Source organism: Arachis hypogaea, chromosome 3 (genome assembly GCF_003086295.3).
Source record: "Arachis hypogaea cultivar Tifrunner chromosome 3, arahy.Tifrunner.gnm2.J5K5, whole genome shotgun sequence".
Lineage (NCBI taxonomy): Eukaryota > Viridiplantae > Streptophyta > Magnoliopsida > Fabales > Fabaceae > Arachis > Arachis hypogaea.
In genome coordinates, this window is record NC_092038.1 from 65,408,220 (window position 1) to 65,429,152 (window position 20,933).

Genomic DNA, 20,933 nt, shown 5'->3' on the forward strand with positions numbered 1-20,933 from the left:
CGAGATGATGATGAAGTGATGGCTACTGCAACTTGGTCCTCCTCCACCTTCTTGGTAAGATCTGCTAGCTGCTTGGTGATCATCTTGTTTTGAGCTAACAATGCATCCATGTGGTTCAGCTCCATTACTCCTCTGGTGTTACTTCTTTCAGAGGCATAGAAGTAGTCATTTTCAGCAACTATTTCAATGACATCTATGGCTTCTTCAATGGTTTTCTTCTTGTTTAGAGAGCCTCCTGATGAATGATCCACAGCCTTCTTTGACTCATAGGAAAGACCTTCATAGAAGATGTGAAGTTGAACCCATTCATTAAACATCTCTGGTGGGCATCTCCTTGTTAGGTCTTTGAATCTCTCCCATGCTTCATAAAGTGTCTCACCATCTTGTTGTCTAAAAGTTTGCACCTCAGTTCTTAGCCTATTGATCCTTTGAGGAGGGTAAAATCTTGCTAAAAACTTGTTCACCACTTCTTCCCAATTAGTTAAGCTCTCCTTTGGGAAGGATTCAAGCCATTTGGATGCCTTGTCCCTGAGTGAAAAAGGGAACAAGAGCAACCTATAGACATCTGGGTGGACTCCATTGGATTTCACTGTGTCACAAATCCTCAGGAAGGTGGTCAAATATTGATTAGGATCTTCTTGAGCACCTCCTCCAAATGAGCAATTATTCTGCACAAGAGGGATGAGCTGGGGTTTTAGCTCGAAATTGTTGGCATGTATGGTGGGCTTCTGAATGCTGCTTCCACAGTTTCCAGGATTATGATTGATATAGGATCCTAAGACTCTCCTTTCTTGCCCAGCCCTGTTTGCATGGCCTTCTCTGACATGATTATGAGCTTCTTCTTCATGATTATTCTCCATATTTTCTTCCATGTTGGGTTCAAAATACTCTTCCTCTTCTTCCTCAGCACCAATAATCCTTTTCCCTCTTGCTTCCCTTCTTAGTCTCCAAAGGGTTCTTTCAGGTTCTGAATCAAAGGATGTTGAAGCTTGGTGCACGAAATTGTGATCAATACTTTTCACAACACAAATAATCCCCGGTGATGAATCCAAAAACTTGGTGTTCAATACCATGGCATAAACACAACTTCGCACAACTAACCAGCAAGTGTACTGGGTCGTCCAAGTAATAAACCTTACGCGAGTAAGGGTCGATCCCACAGAGATTGTTGGTATGAAGCAAGCTATGGTCACCTTGTAAATCTCAGTCAGGCAAACTCAAATGGATATGGGTGAATAAAACATAAAGATAAAGATAGAGATACTTATGTAATTCATTGGTAGGAATTTCAGATAAGCATATGAAGATGCTGTCCCTTCCGTCTCTCTGCTTTCCTACTGTCTTCATCCAATCCTTCTTACTCCTTTCCATGGCAAGCTTAAGCAAGGGTTTCACCGTTGTCAGTGGCTACCTCCCATCCTCTCAGTGGAAATGTTCAACGCACCCTGTCACGGTACGGCTATCCATTTGTCGGTTCTCGATCAGGCCGGAATAGAATCCAGTGATTCTTTTGCGTCTGTCACTAACGCCCCGCCCTCAAGAGTTTGAAGCACGTCACAGTCATTCAATCATTGAATCCTACTCAGAATACCACAGACAAGGTTAGACCTTCCGGATTCTCTTGAATGCCGCCATCAGTTCTAGCCTATACCACGAAGACTCTGATCTCACGGAATGGCTGGCTCATTTGTCAGGCGAGCACTCGGTTGTCAGGCGATCAACCATGCATCGTGTATCAGGAATCCAAGAGATATTCACCCAATCGAAGGTAGAACAGAGGTGGTTGTCAGTCACACGTTCATAGGTGAGAATGATGATGAGTGTCACGGATCATCATATTCATCAAGTTGAAGAACAAGTGATATCTTAGAACAAGAACAAGCGAAATTGAATAGAAGAACAATAGTAATTGCATTAATACTCGAGGTACAGCAGAGCTCCACACCTTAATCTATGGTGTGTAGAAACTCCACTGTTGAAAATACATAAGAACAAGGTCTAGGCATGGCCGAATATCCAGCCTCCCAATGATCTAAGATAGCATAAGAACATAGATAGCTACCCCCGATCTCTGTCAATACAATAGTTAAAGGTCCTACTTATAGAGAACTAGTAACCTAGGGTGTACAGAGATGAGTAAATGACATAAAAATCCACTTCCGGGCCCACTTGGTGTGCGCTTGGGCTGAGCATTGAAGCATTTTCGTGTAGAGACTCTCCTTGGAGTTAAACGCCAGCTTTTATGCCAGTTTGGGCGTTTAACTCCCATTTTGGTGCCAGTTCCGGCGTTTAACGCTGGGATTTCTGAGGGTGACTTTGAACGCTAGTTTGGGCCATCAAATCTTGGGCAAAGTATGGACTATCATATATTGCGGGAAAGCCCAGGATGTCTACTTTCCAACGCCGTTGAGAGCGCGCCAATTGGGCTTCTGTAGCTCCAGAAAATCTACTTCGAGTGCAGGGAGGTCAGAATCCAACAGCATCTGCAGTCCTTTTCAGTCTCTGAATCAGATTTTTGCTCAGGTCCCTCAATTTCAGCCAGAAAATACCTGAAATCACAGAAAAACACACAAACTCATAGTAAAGTCCAAAAAAGTGAATTTTAACTAAAAACTAATAAAAATATACTAAAAACTAACTAGATCATACTAAAAACATACTAAAAACAATGCAAAAAAGCGTACAAATTATCCGCTCATCACAACACCAAACTTAAATTGTTGCTTGTCCTCAAGCAACTGAAAATCAAATAAGATAAAAAGAAGAGAGTATGCAATGAATTCCAAAAACATCTATGAAGATCAGTATTAATTAGATGAGCGGAGCTTTTAGCTTTTTGCCTCTGAATAGTTTTGGCATCTCACTCTATCCTTTGAAATTCAGAATGATTGGCTTCTTTAGGAACTCAGAATCCAGATAGTGTTATTGATTCTCCTAGTTAAGTATGATGATTCTTGAACATAGCTACTTATTGAGTCTTGGCTGTGGCCCAAAGCACTCTGTCTTCCAGTATTACCACCGGATACATACATGCCACAGACACATAATTGGGTGAACCTTTTTAGATTGTGACTCAGCTTTGCTAGAGTCCCCAATTAGAGGTGTCCAGGGTTCTTAAGCACACTCTTTTTGCCTTGGATCACAACTTTATTTCTTTCTTTTTCTCTTTTCTTTTTTTTCGTTTTTCTTCTTCTTCTTTTTTTCATTGCTTTTTCTTGCTTCAAGAATCATTTTTATGATTTTTCAGATCCTCAGCAACATGTCTCCTTTTTCATCATTCTTTCAAGAGCCAACATTGATGAACTACAAATTCAAAAGATATATGCACTGTTTAAGCATACATTCAGAAAACAAAAGCATTGCCACCACATCAAAATAATTAAACTGTTATAAAATTCAAAATTCATGCAATTCTTATCTTTTTCAATTAAGAACAATTTTTTTATTCAAGAGAGGTGATGGATTCATAGGACATTCATAACTTTAAGGCATAGACACTAAGACACTAATGATCACAAGACACAAACATAGATAAACATAAGCATAATCTTCGAAAAACAGAAAAATAAAGAACAAGGAAATTAAAGAACGGGTCCACCTTAGTGATGGCGGCTCTTTCTTCCTCTTGAAGATCCTATGGAGTGCTTGAGCTCTTCAATGTCTCTTCCTTGTCTTTGTTGCTCCTCTCTCATGATTCTTTGATCTTCTCTAATTTCATGGAGGATGATGGAGTGTTCTTGATGCTCCACCCTTAGTTGTCCCATGTTGGAACTCAATTCTCCTAGGGAGGTGTTTAGTTGCTCCCAATAGTTTTGTGGAGGAAAGTGCATCCCTTGAGGAATCTCAGGGATCTCATGATGAGTGGGGTCTCTTGTGTGCTCCATCCTCTTCTTAGTGATGGGCTTGTCCTCATCAATGGGGGTGTCTCCCTCTATGTCAACTCCAACTGAATAACAGAGGTGACAAATGAGATGAGGAAAGGCTAACCTTGCCAAGATAGAGGACTTGTCCGCCACCTTATAAAGTTCTTGAGCTATAACCTCATGAACTTCTATTTCTTCTCCAATCATGATGCTATGAATCATGATAGCCCGGTCTATAGTAACTTCGGACCGGTTGCTAGTGGGAATGATTGAGCGTTGTATAAACTCTAACCATCCTCTAGCCTCGGGTTTGAGGTCATGCCTTCTCAATTGAACCGGCTTCCTTCTTGAGTTTCTCTTCCATTGAGCGCCCTCTTCACAAATGTTTATGAGGACTTGGTCCAACCTTTGATCAAAGTTGACCCTTTTTGAGTTTGAAAGGGATCTCGGGGATCACCTTCTTCACGGCCACAACTTCATAGAAATGGTCTTGGTGCACTCTTGAGATGAATCTCTCCATCTCCCATGACTCGGAGGTGGAAGCTTTTGCCTTCCCTTTCCTCTTTCTAGAGGTTTCTCCGGCCTTGGATGCCATAAATGGTTATGGAAAAACAAAAAGCAATGCTTTTACCACACCAAACTTAAAAGGTTTGCTCGTCCTCGAGCAAAAGAAGAAAGAAGAGAGTAGAAGAAGAAGAAATGAAGGGAAAAGGGAATGGCTTGTGTTCGGCCAAAAGGGGGAGAAGTGGTGTTTAGGTTGTGTGAAAATGAAGGAGTGAAGAAGGGTTTATATAGGAGTGGGGGGAGTCATGGTTCGGTCATGTATGGGTGGGTTTGGGAGGGAAAGTGGTTTGAATTTGAATGGTGAGGTAGGTAGGGTTTTATGAAGGATGGATGTGAGTGGTGAAGAGAAAGATGGGATTTGATAGGTGAAGGGTTTTTGGGGAAGAGGTGTTGAGGTGATTGGTGAATGGGTGAAGAAGAGAGAGAGTCGTAGGGTAGGTGGGGATCCTGTGGGGTCCACAGATCCTGAGGTGTCAAGGAAAAGTCATCCCTGCACCAAATGACATGCAAAAATGCGTTTCTGGCCCATTCGGCGTTAAACGCCGGGCTGGTGCCCATTTCTGGCGTTTAACGCCAGCTTCTTGCCCTTTTCTGGCGTTTAACGCCAGTCTGGTGCCCCTTTCTGGCGTTAAACGCCCAACAGCTAGCCTTACTGGCATTTAAACGCCAGCACGCTCTCCTCCAGGGTGTGCTGTTTTTCTTTCTGCTTTTCATTCAGTTTTTGCTTTTTCCATTGATTTTGTGACTTCTCATGATCATCAACCTACAAAAGAAACATAAAATAACAAAAGAAAATAGTTAATTATAAAACATTGGGTTGCCTCCCAACAAGCGCTTCTTTAGTGTCAGTAGCTTGACAGAGGACTCTCATGGAGCCTCACAGATACTCAAAGCAATGTTGGAACCTCCCAACACCAAACTTAGAGTTTGAATGTGGGGGTTCAACACCAAACTTAGAAGTTGGTTGTGGCCTCCCAACACCAAACTTAGAGTTTAACTATGGGGGCTCTGTGTGGCTCTGTTTTGAGAGAAGCTCTTCATGCTTCTTCTCCATGGTGACAGAGGGATATCCTTGAGCCTTAAACACCAAGGATTCTTCATTCACTTGAATGATCAACTCTCCTCTATCAACATCAATCACAGCCTTTGCTGTGGCTAGGAAGGGTCTGCCAAGGATGATAGATTCATCCATGCACTTCCCAGTCTCTAGGACTATAAAATTAGTAGGGATGTAATGGTCTTCAACTTTTACCAGAACATCCTCTACAAGTCCATAGGCTTGTTTTCTTGAGTTGGCTGCCATCTCTAGTGAGATTTTTGCAGTTTGCACCTCAAAGATCCCTAGCTTCTCCATTACAGAGAGAGGCATGAGGTTTACACTTGACCCTAAGTCACACAAGGCCTTCTTGAAGGTCATGGTGCCTATGGTACAAGGTATTGAAAACTTCCCAGGATCCTGTCTCTTTTGAGGCAGTTTCTGCCTAGACAAGTCATCCAGTTCTTTGGTGAGCAAAGGAGGTTCATCCTCCCAAGTCTCATTTCCAAATAACTTGTCATTTAGCTTCATGATTGCTCCAAGGTATTTAGCAACTTGCTCTTCAGTGACATACTCATCCTCTTCAGAGGAAGAATACTCATCAGAGCTCATGAATGGCAGAAGTAAGTCCAATGGAATCTCTATGGTCTCATTTTGAGCCTCAGATTCCCATGGTTCCTCATTGGGGAACTCATTGGAGGCCAGTGGACGTCCATTGAGGTCTTCCTCAGTGGCATTTGATGTGTGGAAAGCGATCCAACACAAAACTCACCGGCAAGTGTACCGGGTCGCATCAAGTAATAATAACTCACATGAGTGAGGTCGATCCCACATGGATTGAAGGATTGAGCAATTTTAGTTTAGTGGTTGATTTAGTCAAGCGAATCAAATGTTGGTTGAGTGATTTATCTTTAACAGAAACTAAATTGCTTGGAATGTAAAGGGAGAGGGAAGAATTGTAGTAAATTAAAGGGCAGGAAAGTAAAACAGACTGAATCTTAAAGAACAAGAAATTAAATGACTGAAACTTAAAGTGCAAGAAATGTAAATTGCAGTAACTTAAATGGCAAGAAATGTAAATTGCTTGAATGTAAAAGGGATTTGAGGACTGGGATTGCAGAATCTAAACAAGAGAAATTGAATTAGAAGTAATTAGAACTCAAACAGTAAAGAAATTAAGTGCAGCAAAGGTTCACAGAAGAACCAAAAGTAAATTGGGATCTCAGGGTTCAAGAGACTAGGTAGCAGAGCCTAGATCTCAATTACCTTCCTAAATCCAAGTTTTCAAAGCAATTGAAGAAGAAACAGTAAAGAGAATGTGAATGGATTCAATTATGCAGAAAAGAAACTAAAGAGTTATTGAGTGGAGATTGAGACAGAATTTCCTCAATTCTTAACACCCAAGAATCAAAACAAGGAAATTAAAAAGACTCAAGCAAGAACGAGGAAGAAGAGAGATCAATTCTCCTCCCTAATCCTCTGAAATCTCAGTGAAGACACCAAGAGAAGTTCCAAAGTGCAAAAATAAAATTCAAAGCTCAAAGAAAGTGCAAAATTCAAAAGCAAAGCAAAAAGGTTCCTAATTACATCAAACTAGCTCCTATTTATACACTTTCTATTCTTGGATTTTGGGATTTGGATGGGCTTTTGATTTGGTTAAGAAATGAATTAAAATGGAATTTTAATTGAATTTTCGGCCCAAAAATAATAGCTCCCAGGAGGCTGCCCTGCCCTTGTGGAGGGCAGAAAAGGATTTGGTGCGTGTTGGTGCTTGCTTGGTGCGGCTTGGTGCGGTCTGGTGTGCAGAACGCTGCCCTGCCCTCGCGGAGGGCAGGGCAGGAAAAATTGGTGCGCCAGAAATGTGCCACGGTGCGTGCTGATGTTGCCAGAATCATGCCATGATGCGCCAGAATGGTGCTTTGGTGCACAGGATGCTGCCCTGCCCTCACGGAGGGCAGGGCAGAAAAATATGGTGCTACCAGGATCGTGTTGTGGTGCGTGCTGGTGCTGCCAGGATAGTGATTTGGTGCGCCAGAAATGTCCCTTGGTGCGCCAGATTCATGCACCACAAAATGCTGCCCTGCCCTCGCGAAGGGCAGGGCAGTGTTTTCACTTTGATGTCCCAGGTTCGAATCATGGCCGAAACACACGCTGCTTGATTTCCTTGGCTTTCTTGGCACGGTAATGGAACTTAGTTCCTTGCTTCCTTATGGTCCCGTGTTCAACTTTTGTGGCAAGCATTTGGAGACATTTTTCTTTGAATTTCTCCCCTTATGAGCCCGATACTGCCCTTGTGGAGGGCAGGGCAACATTTTCTTCTTCTTGATTCCAAGGCACAAATTTGTGCTCTGCCCTTGTAGTGGGCAGGGCAGAGTTGCCTTCTTTGCCTTGTTCCCTTATGTTGCCCTCCTAGAGGGCAGTGTGCCCTTGTGGAGGGCAATGCTTGCCTCCCCCATTGCATGCGGCACACTTTTCCTTCCTTTGACCACGCTTCCTTCTCCTTGTGTCACGCTTTCTTAGGCCACGCTTTTCTCTTTTATTCTTTTCTTCACCTAAAATAAACCAAAACAACCACTCCAAGTATCACTAAATTCATAAGGCTTATAAATCAATTAAAATTCAATTAAAATTAGCTTAAACCTCATGAGTTAACATTAATTTCATGGTGGTTGCTTGATTTAAAGAAGTTATGCATTTTCACTCCAAATCACTTACTTAGGAAGCAAGAAAGTGCATAAAGACTAACAAAGCAAGTGAAATTAGCTTGAAAAATGGGTATATGATGACTTGTCATCAGCGTTCACTGCCTCTCCTTCCTCTCCAAATTCGACCATGTTGATGGCTTTGCACTCTCCTTTTGGATTTTCTTCTGTATTGCTTGGAAGAGTACTAGGAGGGAGTTCAGTAATTTTCTTGCTCAGCTGACCCACTTGTGCCTCTAAATTTCTAATGGAGGACCTTGTTTCAGTCATGAAACTTTGAGTGGTTTTGATCAGATCAGAGACCATGGTTGCTAAGTCAGAGGTACTCTGCTTAGAACTCTCTGTCTGTTGCTGAGAAGATGATAGAAAAGGTTTGCTATTGCTAAACCTATTTCTTCCACCATTATTATTGTTGAAACCTTGTTGAGGTCTCTGTTGATCCTTCCATGAAAAATTTGGATGATTTCTCCATAAAGGATTATAGGTGTTTCCATAGGGTTCTCCCATGTAATTCACCTCTTCCATTGAAGGGTTCTCAGGATCATAAGCTTCTTCCTCAGATGAAGCTTCCTTAGTACTGCTTGGTGCATTTTGCATTCTAGACAGACTTTGAGAAATCATATTGACTTGTTGAGTCAATATTTTGTTCTGAGCCAATATGGCATTCAGAGTGTCAATCTCAAGAACTCCTTTCTTCTGACTAGTCCCATTGTTCACAGGATTCCTTTCAGAAGTGTACATGAATTGGTTATTTGCAACCATTTCAATCAGCTCTTGAGCTTCTGTAGGCGTCTTCTTCAGATGAAGAGATCCTCCAGCAGAGCTATCCAAAGACATCTTGGATAGTTCAGAGAGACCATCATAGAAAATACCTATGATGCTCCATTCAGAAAGCATGTCAAAGGGACACTTTCTGATTAATTGTTTGTATCTTTCCCAAGCTTCATAGAGGGATTCTCCTTCCTTCTGTCTGAAGGTTTGGACTTCCACTCTAAGCTTACTCAATTTTTTAGGTGGAAAGAACTTTGCCTAGAAGGCATTGACTAGCTTTTCCCAAGAGTTCAGGCTTTCTTTAGGTTGTGAATCCAACCATGTCCTAGCTCTGTCTCTTACAGCAAAAGGGAATAGCATAAGTCTGTAGACCTCAGGGTCAACCCCATTAGTCTTAACAGTGTCACAGATTTGTAAGAACTCAGCTAAGAACTGATGAGGATCTTCCAATGGAAGTCCATGGAACTTGCAATTCTGTTGCATTAGAGAAACTAATTGAGGCTTAAGCTCAAAGTTGTTTGCTCCAATGGCAGGGATAGAGATGCTTCTCCCATAGAAGTCGGGAGTAGGTGCAGTAAAGTCACCCAGCACCTTCCTTGCATTGTTGGCATTGTTGTTGTTTTCGGCTGCCATGTGTTCTTCTTCTTTGAAGAATTCGGTTAGGTCCTCTACAGAGAGTTGTGCCTTAACAAGAATGCTTTTGTCCTTGCTCCTACTCATAAGAAAGAGAAGAGAACAAGAAAATATGGAATCCTCTATGTCACAGTATAGAGATTCCTTGAGGTGCCAGAGGAAAAGAAAAATGGAAGGCAGAAGTAGAAAATTCGAACTTATCAAAGAAGATGGAGTTCGAATTTTGCATTAAGGAATAGTGTTAGTCCATAAATAGAAGGATGTGAAAAGAGGAGAAGTAATTTTCGAAAATTAAGTCAAAGATTTTGAAAACATTTTGAAAAATACTAATTGATTTTCGAAAATAAAAGTGGTAAAGAAGTAAAGTGATTTTTGAAAAAGATTTTGAAATTAGAAATCAAAAAGATTTGATTGAAAACTATTTTGAAAAAGATGTGGTTAAGAAGATATGATTGGTTTTAAAAAATATGTGATTGAGAAGATATGATTTGAAAAACATTTTAAAAGATTTGATTTTGAAAATTAATGACTTGGCTATCAAGAAAAGATATGATTCAGACATTAAACCTTTCTCAACAGAAAAGGCAACATACTTGAAATGTTGAATCAAATCATTAATTGATAGCAAGTATTTTTGAAAGTAGAAAAAAATTGATTTTGAAGAAGATTTGATTGAAAAGATATGATTTGAAAAAGATTTGATTTTGAAAAGATTTTGAAAACTTGAAAAAAATTGATTTGAAAACAAAATCTTCCCTCTTGTGCCATCCTGGCGTTAAACGCCCAGAATGGTGCACATTCTGGTGTTTAATGCCCAAAACTCTACCCTTTTGGGCGTTAAACGCCCAACCAGGCACCTTGGCTGGCGTTTAAACGCCAGTCTATCCTTCTTCACTGGGCGTTTTGAACGCCCAGCTTTTTCTGTGTAGTTCCTCTGCAGTATGTTCTGAATCTTCAATTCTCTGTATTATTGACTTGAAAAGACACAAATTAAAAATATTTTTGGATTTTTAATAATAAGGAATAATCAAAATGCAACTAAAATCAAATATCAATGCATGCAAGACACCAAACTTAGCAGTTTGTATACTACTGACACTAATGAGAATGCATATGAGACACATAAACACTCAAGTCAAGAGAATTCAAAGATCAGAGTAAGAAATCATCAAGAACAACTTGAAGATTAATGAAGACACATGCATGAGTGCAAGAAGAACAAAAACATGCAATTGACACCAAACTTAAAATGAGACACTAGACTCAAACAAGAAACATTTTTTTGGATTTTATGATTTTGTAAAATTTTTTTGTGCTTTTTCGAAAATTAAGTGGAAAAGAAAATAAAGGTATCAAAATTCTTAATGAGAATCCCAAGAATCATGCAATGTTTAGTCTAAGACTCCGGTCCAGGAATTAGACATGGCTTCACAGCCAGCCAAGCTTTCAAAGAAAGCTTCGGTCCAAAACACTAGACATGGCCAAAGGCCAGCCAAGCCTTAGCAGATCACTGCTCCAAAAGCAAGATTGATAGAAATCAACAAGCTTTTGTGATGATAAGTTGAAACCTCGGTCCAATGAAATTAGACATGGCCTCTCAGCCAGCCAGACTTCAACAAATCATCATGAAACTCTAGAATTCATCTTCAAGAATTCCGAAAAAAAAAATACCTAATCTAAGCAACAAGATGAACCGTCAGTTGTCCAAACTCAACAATCCCCGGCAACGGCGCCAAAAACTTGATAGCACGAAATTGTGATCAATACTTTTCACAACACAAATAATCCCCGGTGATGAATCCAAAAACTTGGTGTTCAATACCATGGCATAAACACAACTTCGCACAACTAACCAGCAAGTGTACTGGGTCGTCCAAGTAATAAACCTTACGCGAGTAAGGGTCGATCCCACAGAGATTGTTGGTATGAAGCAAGCTATGGTCACCTTGTAAATCTCAGTCAGGCAAACTCAAATGGATATGGGTGAATAAAACATAAAGATAAAGATAGAGATACTTATGTAATTCATTGGTAGGAATTTCAGATAAGCATATGAAGATGCTGTCCCTTCCGTCTCTCTGCTTTCCTACTGTCTTCATCCAATCCTTCTTACTCCTCTCCATGGCAAGCTTAAGCAAGGGTTTCACCGTTGTCAGTGGCTACCTCCCATCCTCTCAGTGAAAATGTTCAACGCACCCTGTCACGGCACAGCTATCCATCTGTCGGTTCTCGATCAGGCCGGAATAGAATCCAGTGATTCTTTTGCGTTTGTCACTAACGCCCCGCCCTCAGGAGTTCGAAGCACGTCACAGTCATTCAATCATTGAATCCTACTCAGAATACCACAGACAAGGTTAGACCTTCCGGATTCTCTTGAATGTCGCCATCAGTTCTAGCCTATACCACGAAGACTCTGATCTCACGGAATGGCTGGCTCGTTTGTCAGGCGAGCACTCGGTTGTCAGGCGATCAACCATGCATCATGTATCAGGAATCCAAGAGATATTCACCCAATCGAAGGTAGAACGGAGGTGGTTGTCAGTCACACGTTCATAGGTGAGAATGATGATGAGTGTCACGGATCATCACATTCATCAAGTTAAAGAACAAGTGATATCTTAGAACAAGAACAAGCGGAATTGAATAGAAGAACAATAGTAATTGCATTAATACTCGAGGTACAGCAGAGCTCCACACCTTAATCTATGGTGTGTAGAAACTCCACCGTTGAAAATACATAAGAACAAGGTCTAGGCATGGCCGAATGGCCAGCCTCCCAATGATCTAAGATAGCATAAGAACAAAGCTATGGTCCTCTTTACTTTCTGCGATTTAATTTCATGCTCATTACCCCAAAGCTTTGTTCTTATGCTATCTTAGATCATTGGGAGGCTGGCCATTCGGCCATGCCTAGACCTTGTTCTTATGTATTTTCAACGGTGGAGTTTCTACACACCATAGATTAAGGTGTGGAGCTCTGCTGTACCTCGAGTATTAATGCAATTACTATTGTTCTTCTATTCAATTCCGCTTGTTCTTGTTCTAAGATATCACTTGTTCTTCAACTTGATGAATGTGATGATCCGTGACACTTATCATCATTCTCACCTATGAACGTGTGACTGACAACCACCTCCGTTCTACCTTAGATTGGGTGAATATCTCTTGGATTCCTGATACACGATGCATGGTTGATCGCCTGACAACCGAGTGCTCGCCTGACAAACGAGCCAGCCATTCCGTGAGATCAGAGTCTTCGTGGTATAGGCTAGAACTGATGGCGGCATTCAAGAGAATCCGGAAGGTCTAACCTTGTCTGTGGTATTCTGAGTAGGATTCAATGACTGAATGACTGTGACGTGCTTCAAACTCCTGAGGGCGGGGCGTTAGTGACAGACGCAAAAGAATAATTGGATTCTATTCCGGCCTGATCGAGAACCGACAGATGGATAGCCGTGCCGTGACAGGGTGCGTTGAACATTTCCACTGAGAGGATGGGAGGTAGCCACTGACAACGGTGAAACCCTTGCATAAGCTTGCCATGGAAAGGAGTAAGAAGGATTGGATGAAGACAGTAGGAAAGCAGAGAGACGGAAGGGACCAAGCATCTTCATGCGCTTATCTGAAATTCCCACCAATGAATTACATAAGTATCTCTATCTTTATCTTTATGTTTTATTCGTATATCACCCATATCCATTTGAGTTTGCCTGACTAAGATTTACAAGGTGACCATAGCTTGCTTCATACCAACAATCTCTGTGGGATCGACCCTTACTCGCGTAAGGTTTATTACTTGGACGACCCAGTACACTTGCTGGTTAGTTGTGCGAAGTTGTGTTTATGCCATGGTATTGAACACCAAGTTTTTGGATTCATTACCGGGGATTAATTGATTTGTGAAAAGTAGTGATCACAATTTCGTGCTACCAAGTTTTTGGCGCCGTTGCCGGGGATTGTTCGAGTATGGACAACTGACGGTTCATCTTGTTGCTTAGATTAGGTATTTTTTTTTCAGAGTTCTTGAAAATGAATTCTAGAGTTTCATGATGATTTGTTGAAGTCTGGCTGGCTGTGAAGCCATGTCTAATTTCATTGGACCGAGGTTTCAACCTATCATCACAAGAGCTTGTTGATTTTTATCAATCTTGCTGTTGGAGCAGTGATCTGCTAAGGCTTGGCTGGCCTTTGGCCATGTCTAGTGTTTTGGACCGAAGCTTTCTTTGAAAGCTTGGCTGGCTGTGAAGCCATGTCTAATTCCTGGACCGGAGTCTTAGACTAAACATTGCATGATTCCTGGGATTCTCATTAAGAATTTTGATACCTTTATTTTCTTTTCCACTTAATTTTCGAAAAAGCACAAAAAAATTTACAAAATCATAAAATCCAAAAATATTTCTTGTTTGAGTCTAGTGTCTCATTTTAAGTTTGGTGCTAATTGCATGTTTCTGTTTTTCTTACACTAATGCATGTGTCTTCATTAATCTTCAAGTTGTTCTTGATGATTTCTTACTCTGATCTTTGAATTCTCTTGACTTGAGTGTTTATATGTCTCATATGCATTCTCATTAGTGTCAGTAGTATACAAACTGTTAAGTTTGGTGTCTTGCATGCATTGTTATTTGATTTTAGTTGCATTTTGATTATTCCTCATTGTTAAAAATCCAAAAATATTTTTAATTTGTGTCTTTTCAAGTCAATAATAAAGAGAATTGAAGATTCAGAACATACTGCAGAGGAATTACACAGAAAAAGCTGGGCGTTCAAAACGCCCAGTGAAGAAGGACAGACTGGCGTTTAAACGCCAGCCAGGGTGCCTGGTTGGGCGTTTAACGCCCAAAAGGGTAGAGTTTTGGGCGTTAAACGCCAGAATGTGCACCATTCTGGGCGTTTAACGCCAGGATGGCACAAGAAGGAAGATTTTGTTTTTAATGCAATTTTTTTTTCAAGTTTTCAAAGTTTTTCAAAATCAAATCTTTTTCAAATCATATCTTTTCAATCATATGTTTTCAAAATTAATTTCTTTCTATTTTCAAAAATACTTGCTATCAATTAATGATTTGATTCAACATTTCAAGTATGTTGCCTTTTCTGTTGAGAAAGGTTTAATGTTTGAATCATATCTTTTCTTGATAGCCAAGTCATTAATTTTCAAAATCAAATCTTTTTAAAATGTTTTTCAAATCATACCTTCTCAATCACATCTTTTTAAAAGCAATCATATCTTCTTAACCACATCTTTTTCAAAATAATTTTCAATCAAATCTTTTTAATTTCTTATTTCAAAATCTTTTTCAAAAATCACTTGATTTCTTTTTCACTCTTGGTTTTCGAAAATTAGTTAGTGTTTTTTTCAAAATGTTTTCAAAATCTTTCACTTAATTTTCGAAAATTACTTCCCTTCTTCTCACATCCTTCTATTTATGGACTAACACTATTCCTTGATGCAAAATTCGAACTCCATCTTCTTTGATAAGTTCGACTTTTCTACTTCTGCCTTCCATTTTTCTTTTCCTCTGACACCTCAAGGAATCTCTATACTGTGACATAGAGGATTCCATATTTCCTTGTTTTCTTCTCTTTCATATGAGCAGGAGCAAAGACAAAAGCATTCTTGTTGAGGCTGATCCTGAACCTGAAAGGACCTTGAAGCGAAAGCTAAGAGAAGCTAAGGCACAACTCTCTGTAGAGGACCTAACAGAAATCTTCAAAGAAGAAGAACACATGGCAGCCGAAAACAACAACAATGCCAACAATGCAAGGAAAGTGCTGGGTGACTTTACTGCACCTACTCCCGACTTCTATGGGAGAAGCATCTCTATCCCTGCCATTGGAGAAAACAACTTTGAGCTTAAGCCTCAATTAGTTTCTCTAATGCAACAGAATTGCAAGTTCCATGGACTTCTATTGGAAGATCCTCATCAGTTCTTAGCTGAGTTCTTGCAAATCTGTGACACTGTCAAGACTAATGGGGTTGACCCTGAGGTCTACAGACTCATGCTATTCCCTTTTGCTGTAAGAGACAGAGCTAGAATATGGTTGGACTCACAACCTAAAGAAAGCCTGAACTCTTGGGAAAAGCTAGTCAATGCCTTCTTGGCAAAGTTCTTTCCACCTCAAAAATTGAGTAAGCTTAGAGTGGAAGTCCAAACCTTCAGACAGAAGGAAGGAGAATCCCTCTATGAAGCTTGGAAAAGATACAAACAATTAATCAGAAAGTGTCCCTCTGACATGCTTTCTGAATGGAGCATTATAGGTATTTTCTATGATGGTCTCTCTGAACTGTCCAAGATGTCTTTGGATAGCTCTGCTGGAGGATCTCTTCATCTGAAGAAGACGCCTACAGAAGCTCAAGAGCTAATTGAAATGGTTGCAAATAACCAATTCATGTACACTTCTGAAAGGAATCCTGTGAACAATGGGACTAATCAGAAGAAAGGAGTTCTTGAGATTGACACTCTGAATGCCATATTGGCTCAGAACAAAATATTGACTCAGCAAGTCAATATGATTTCTCAAAGTCTGTCTGGAATGCAAAATACACCAAACAGTACTAAGGAAGCTTTATCTGAAGAAGAAGCTTATGATCCTGAGAACCCTTCAATGGAAGAGGTGAATTACATGGGAGAACCCTATGGAAACACCTATAATCCTTCATGGAGAAATCATCCGAATCTCTCATGGAAGGATCAACAGAGACCTCAACAAGGTTTCAACAATAATAATGGTGGAAGAAACAGGTTTAGCAATAGCAAGCCTTTTCCATCATCTTCTCAGCAACAGACAGAGAATTCTAAGCAGAATACCTCTGACTTAGCAACCATGGTCTCTGATCTAATCAAAACCACTCAAAGTTTCATGACTGAAACAAGGTCCTCCATTAGAAATTTGGAGGCACAAGTGGGCCAGCTGAGCAAGAAAATTACTGAACTCCCTCCTAGTACTCTTCCAAGCAATACAGAAGAAAATCCAAAAGGAGAGTGCAAAGCCATCAACATGGCCGAATTTGGAGAGGAAGGAGAGGCAGTGAACGCCACTGAGGAAGACCTCAATGGATGTCCACTGGCCTCCAATGAGTTCCCCAATGAGGAACCATGGGAATCTGAGGCTCAAAATGAGACCATAGAGATTCCATTAGACTTACTTCTGCCATTCATGAGCTCTGATGAGTATTCTTCCTCTGAAGAGGATGAGTATGTCACTGAAGAGCAAGTTGCTAAATACCTTGGAGCAATCATGAAGCTAAATGACAAGTTATTTGGAAATGAGACTTGGGAGGATGAACCCCCCTTTGCTCACCAAAGAACTGGATGACTTGTCTAGGCAGAAACTGCCTCAAAAGAGACAGGATCCTGGGAAGTTTTCAATACCTTGTACCATAGGCACCATGACCTTCAAGAAGGCCTTGTGTGACCTAGGGTCAAGTGTAAACCTCATGCCTCTCTCTGTAATGGAGAAGCTAGGGATCTTTGAGGTGCAAGCTGCAAAAATCTCACTAGAGATGGCAGACAATTCAAGAAAACAGGCCTATGGACTTGTAGAGGATGTTCTGGTAAAAGTTGAAGACCATTACATCCCTACTGATTTCATAGTCCTAGAGTCTGGGAAGTGCATGGATGAATCCATCATCCTTGGCAGACCCTTCCTAGCCACAGCAAAGGCTGTGATTGATGTTGATAGAGGAGAATTGATCATTCAAGTGAATGAAGAATCCTTGGTGTTTAAGGCTCAAGAATATCACTCTGTCATCATGGAGAGGAAGCATGAAGAGCTTCTCTCAAAACAGAGTCAAACAGAGCCCCCACAGTCAAACTCTAAGTTTGGTGTTGGGAGTTGGGAGGTTCCAACATTGCTCTGAGTATCTGTGAGGCTCCATGAGAGCCCGCTGTCAAGCTACTGACATTAAAGAAGCGCTTGTTGGGAGGCAACCCAATGTTATATTTCATCTATTTTCCTTTGTTATTTTATGTTTTTTGTAGGTTGATGATCATGAGAAGTCACAAAATCAATGAAAAAAGCAAAGACAGAATGAAAAACAGAAAGAAAAATAGCACACCCTGGAGGAGAGCGTGCTGGCGTTTAAACGCCAGTAAGGCTAGCTGTTGGGCGTTAAACGCCCAGTCTGGCACCATTCTGGGCGTTTAACGCCAGAAAGGGGCACCAGACTGGCGTTAAACGCCAGAAAAGGGCAAGAAGCTGGCGTTAAACGCCAAAAATGGGCACCAGCCCGGCATTTAACGCCAGAATTGGCTCAAAACGCATTTTTGCATGCCATTTGGTGCAGGGATGACTTTTCCTTGACACCTCAGGATCTGTGGACCCCACAGGATCCCCACCTACCCCACCACTCTCTCTCTTCTTCTTCACCCATTCACCAATCACCTCAACATCTCTTCCCCAAAAACCCTTCACCTATCAAATCCCATCTTTCTCTTCACCACTCACATCCATCCTTCATAAAACCCCACCTACCTCACCATTCAAATTCAAAACACTTTCCCTCCCAAACCCACCCTCACATAGCCGAACCATAACCACCCCCCACCCCTATATAAACCCATCTTCACTCCTTCATTTTCACACAACCTAAACACTACTTCCCCCCCTTTTGGCCGAAACACATAGCCATCTCCTTCTCCTCCATTTCTTCTTCTTCTACTCTCTTCTTTCTTCTTTTGCTCGAGGACGAGCAAACCTTTTAAGTTTGGTGTGGTAAAAGCATTGCTTTTTGTTTTTCCATAACCATTTATGGCATCCAAGGCCGGAGAAACCTCTAGAAAGAGGAAAGGGAAGTCAAAAGCTTCCACCTCCAAGTCATGGGAGATTGAGAGATTCATCTCAAGGGTGCATCAAGACCACTTCTATGAAGTTGTGGCCTTGAAGAAGGTGATCCCCGAGGTCCCTTTTTCACTCAAAAAGAGTGAATATCCGGAGATCCGACATGAGATCCGAAGAAGAGGTTGGGAAGTTCTTACCAACCCCATTCAACAAGTCGGAATCTTAATGGTTCAAGAGTTCTATGCCAATGCATGGATCACTAAGAACCATGACCAAAGTGTGAACCCGGATCCAAAGAATTGGCTTACTATGGTTCGGGGGAAATACTTGGATTTTAGTCCGGAAAATGTAAGGTTGGCATTCAACTTGCCCATGATGCAAGGAGATGAACATCCTTACACTAGAAGGGTCAACTTTGATCAAAGGTTGGACCAAGTACTCACAGTCATTTGTGAAGAGGGCGCCCAATGGAAGAGAGATTCAAGAGGAAAGCCGGTTCAATTGAGAAGGCATGACCTCAAACCCGTGGCTAGAGGATGGTTAGAGTTCATCCAACGCTCAATCATTCCCACTAGCAACCGGTCCGAAGTTACTATAGACCGGGCTATCATGATTCATAGCATCATGATTGGAGAAGAAATAGAAGTTCATGAGGTTATAGCTCAAGAACTTTATAAGGTGGCGGACAAGTCCTCTACCTTGGCAAGGTTAGCCTTTCCTCATCTCATTTGTCACCTCTGTTATTCAGTTGGAGTTGACATAGAGGGAGACATCCCCATTGATGAGGACAAGCCCATCACTAAGAAGAGGATGGAGCAAACAAGAGACCCCTCTCATCATCAAATCCCTGAGATGCCTCAAGGGATGCACTTTCCTCCACAAAACTATTGGGAGCAACTAAACACCTCCCTAGGAGAATTAAGTTCCAACATGGGACAACTAAGGGTGGAGCACCAAGAACACTCCATCATCCTCCATGAAATTAGAGAAGATCAAAGAATCATGAGAGAGGAGCAACAAAGACAAGGAAGAGACATTGAAGAGCTCAAGCACTCCATGGGATCTTCAAGAGGAAGAACAAGCCGCCATCACTAAGGTGGACCCGTTCTTTAATTTCCTTGTTCTTTATTTTCCTGTTTTTTGAAAATTATGCTTATGTTTATCTATGTTTGTGTCTTGTGATCATTAGTGTCTATGCCTTAAAGTTATGAATGTCCTGTGAATCCATCACTTTTCTTGAATGAAAAATGTGCTTAATCGAAAAAGAAAAGAATTGCATGAATTTTGAATTTTATAACTGATGACAAGTCATCATATACCCATTTTTCAAGCTAATTTCACTTGTTTTGTTAGTCTTTATGCACTTTCTTGCTTCCTAAGTAAGTGATTTGGAGTGAAAATGCATAACTTCTTTAAATCAAGCAACCACCATGAAATTAATGTTAATTCATGAGGTTTAAGCTAATTTTAATTGAATTTTAATTGATTTATAAGCCTTATGAATTTAGTGATACTTGGAGTGGTTGTTTTGGTTTATTTCAGGTGAAGAAAAGAATAAAAGAGAAAAGCGTGACCCAAGGAGAAGGAAGCGTGGTCAAAGGAAGGAAAAGTGTGCCGCATGCAATGGGGGAGGCAAGCATTGCCCTCCACAAGGGCACACTGCCCTCTAGGAGGGCAACATAAGGGAACAAGGCAAAGAAGGCAACTCTGCCCTGCCCACTACAAGGGCAGAGCACAAATTTGTGCCTTGGAATCAAGAAGAAGAAAATGTTGCCCTGCCCTCCACAAGGGCAGTATCGGGCTCACCAAGGAAGAAAATCAAATGAAAAATGCCTATAATGCTTGCCACAAGAGTTGAACACGGGACCATGAGGAAGCAAGGAACTAAGTTCCATTACCGTGCCAAGAAACCAAGGAAAATGAATGAGCTTGTGTTTCTGCCCGGATTCGAACGCGGGACTTCATTTTGGAAACACTGCCCTGCCCTCCGCGAGGGCAGGGCAGCATTTTGTTGGTGCATGAATCTGGCGCACCAAGGGACATTTCTGGCGCACCAAATCACTATCCTGGCAGCACCAACGCGCACCACAGCACGATCCTGGTAGCACCATATTTTTCTGCCCTGCCCTCCGCGAGGGCAGGGCAGCATCCTGTGCACCAAGGCACCATTCTGGCGCATCATGGCATGATTCTGGCAGCATCAGCACGCACCGTGGCACATTTCTGGCGCACCAAATCCTGCCCTGCCCTCCACAAGGGCAGGGCAGCCTCCTGGGAGCTATTATTTTTGGGCCGAAAATTCAATTAAAATTCCAATTCATTTCATTTCTTCACCAAATCAAAAGCCCATCCAAATTCCAAAATCCAAGAATAGAAAGTGTATAAATAGGAGCTAGTTTGATGTAATTAGGAACCTTTTGCTTTGCTTTTGAATTTTGCACTTTCTTTGAGCTTTGAATTTTATTTTTGCACTTTGGAACTTCTCTTGGTGTCTTCACTGAGATTTCAGAGAATTAGGGAGGAGAATTGATCTCTCTTCTTCCTCGTTCTTGCTTGAGTCTTTTTAATTTCCTTGTTTTGATTCTT

At 41.2% G+C, this 20,933-nt stretch overlaps 1 non-coding gene across 1 annotated transcript; it reads left to right on the forward strand.

The window, feature by feature from the left end:
• The first annotated feature begins 311 nt into the window (after positions 1 to 311).
• Positions 312 to 419, forward strand: LOC112792905 (small nucleolar RNA R71). Its single transcript, XR_003197624.1, has one exon. It is a non-coding gene; the product is annotated as a small nucleolar RNA R71 (small nucleolar RNA).
• The last annotated feature ends 20,514 nt before the right edge of the window (positions 420 to 20,933 follow it).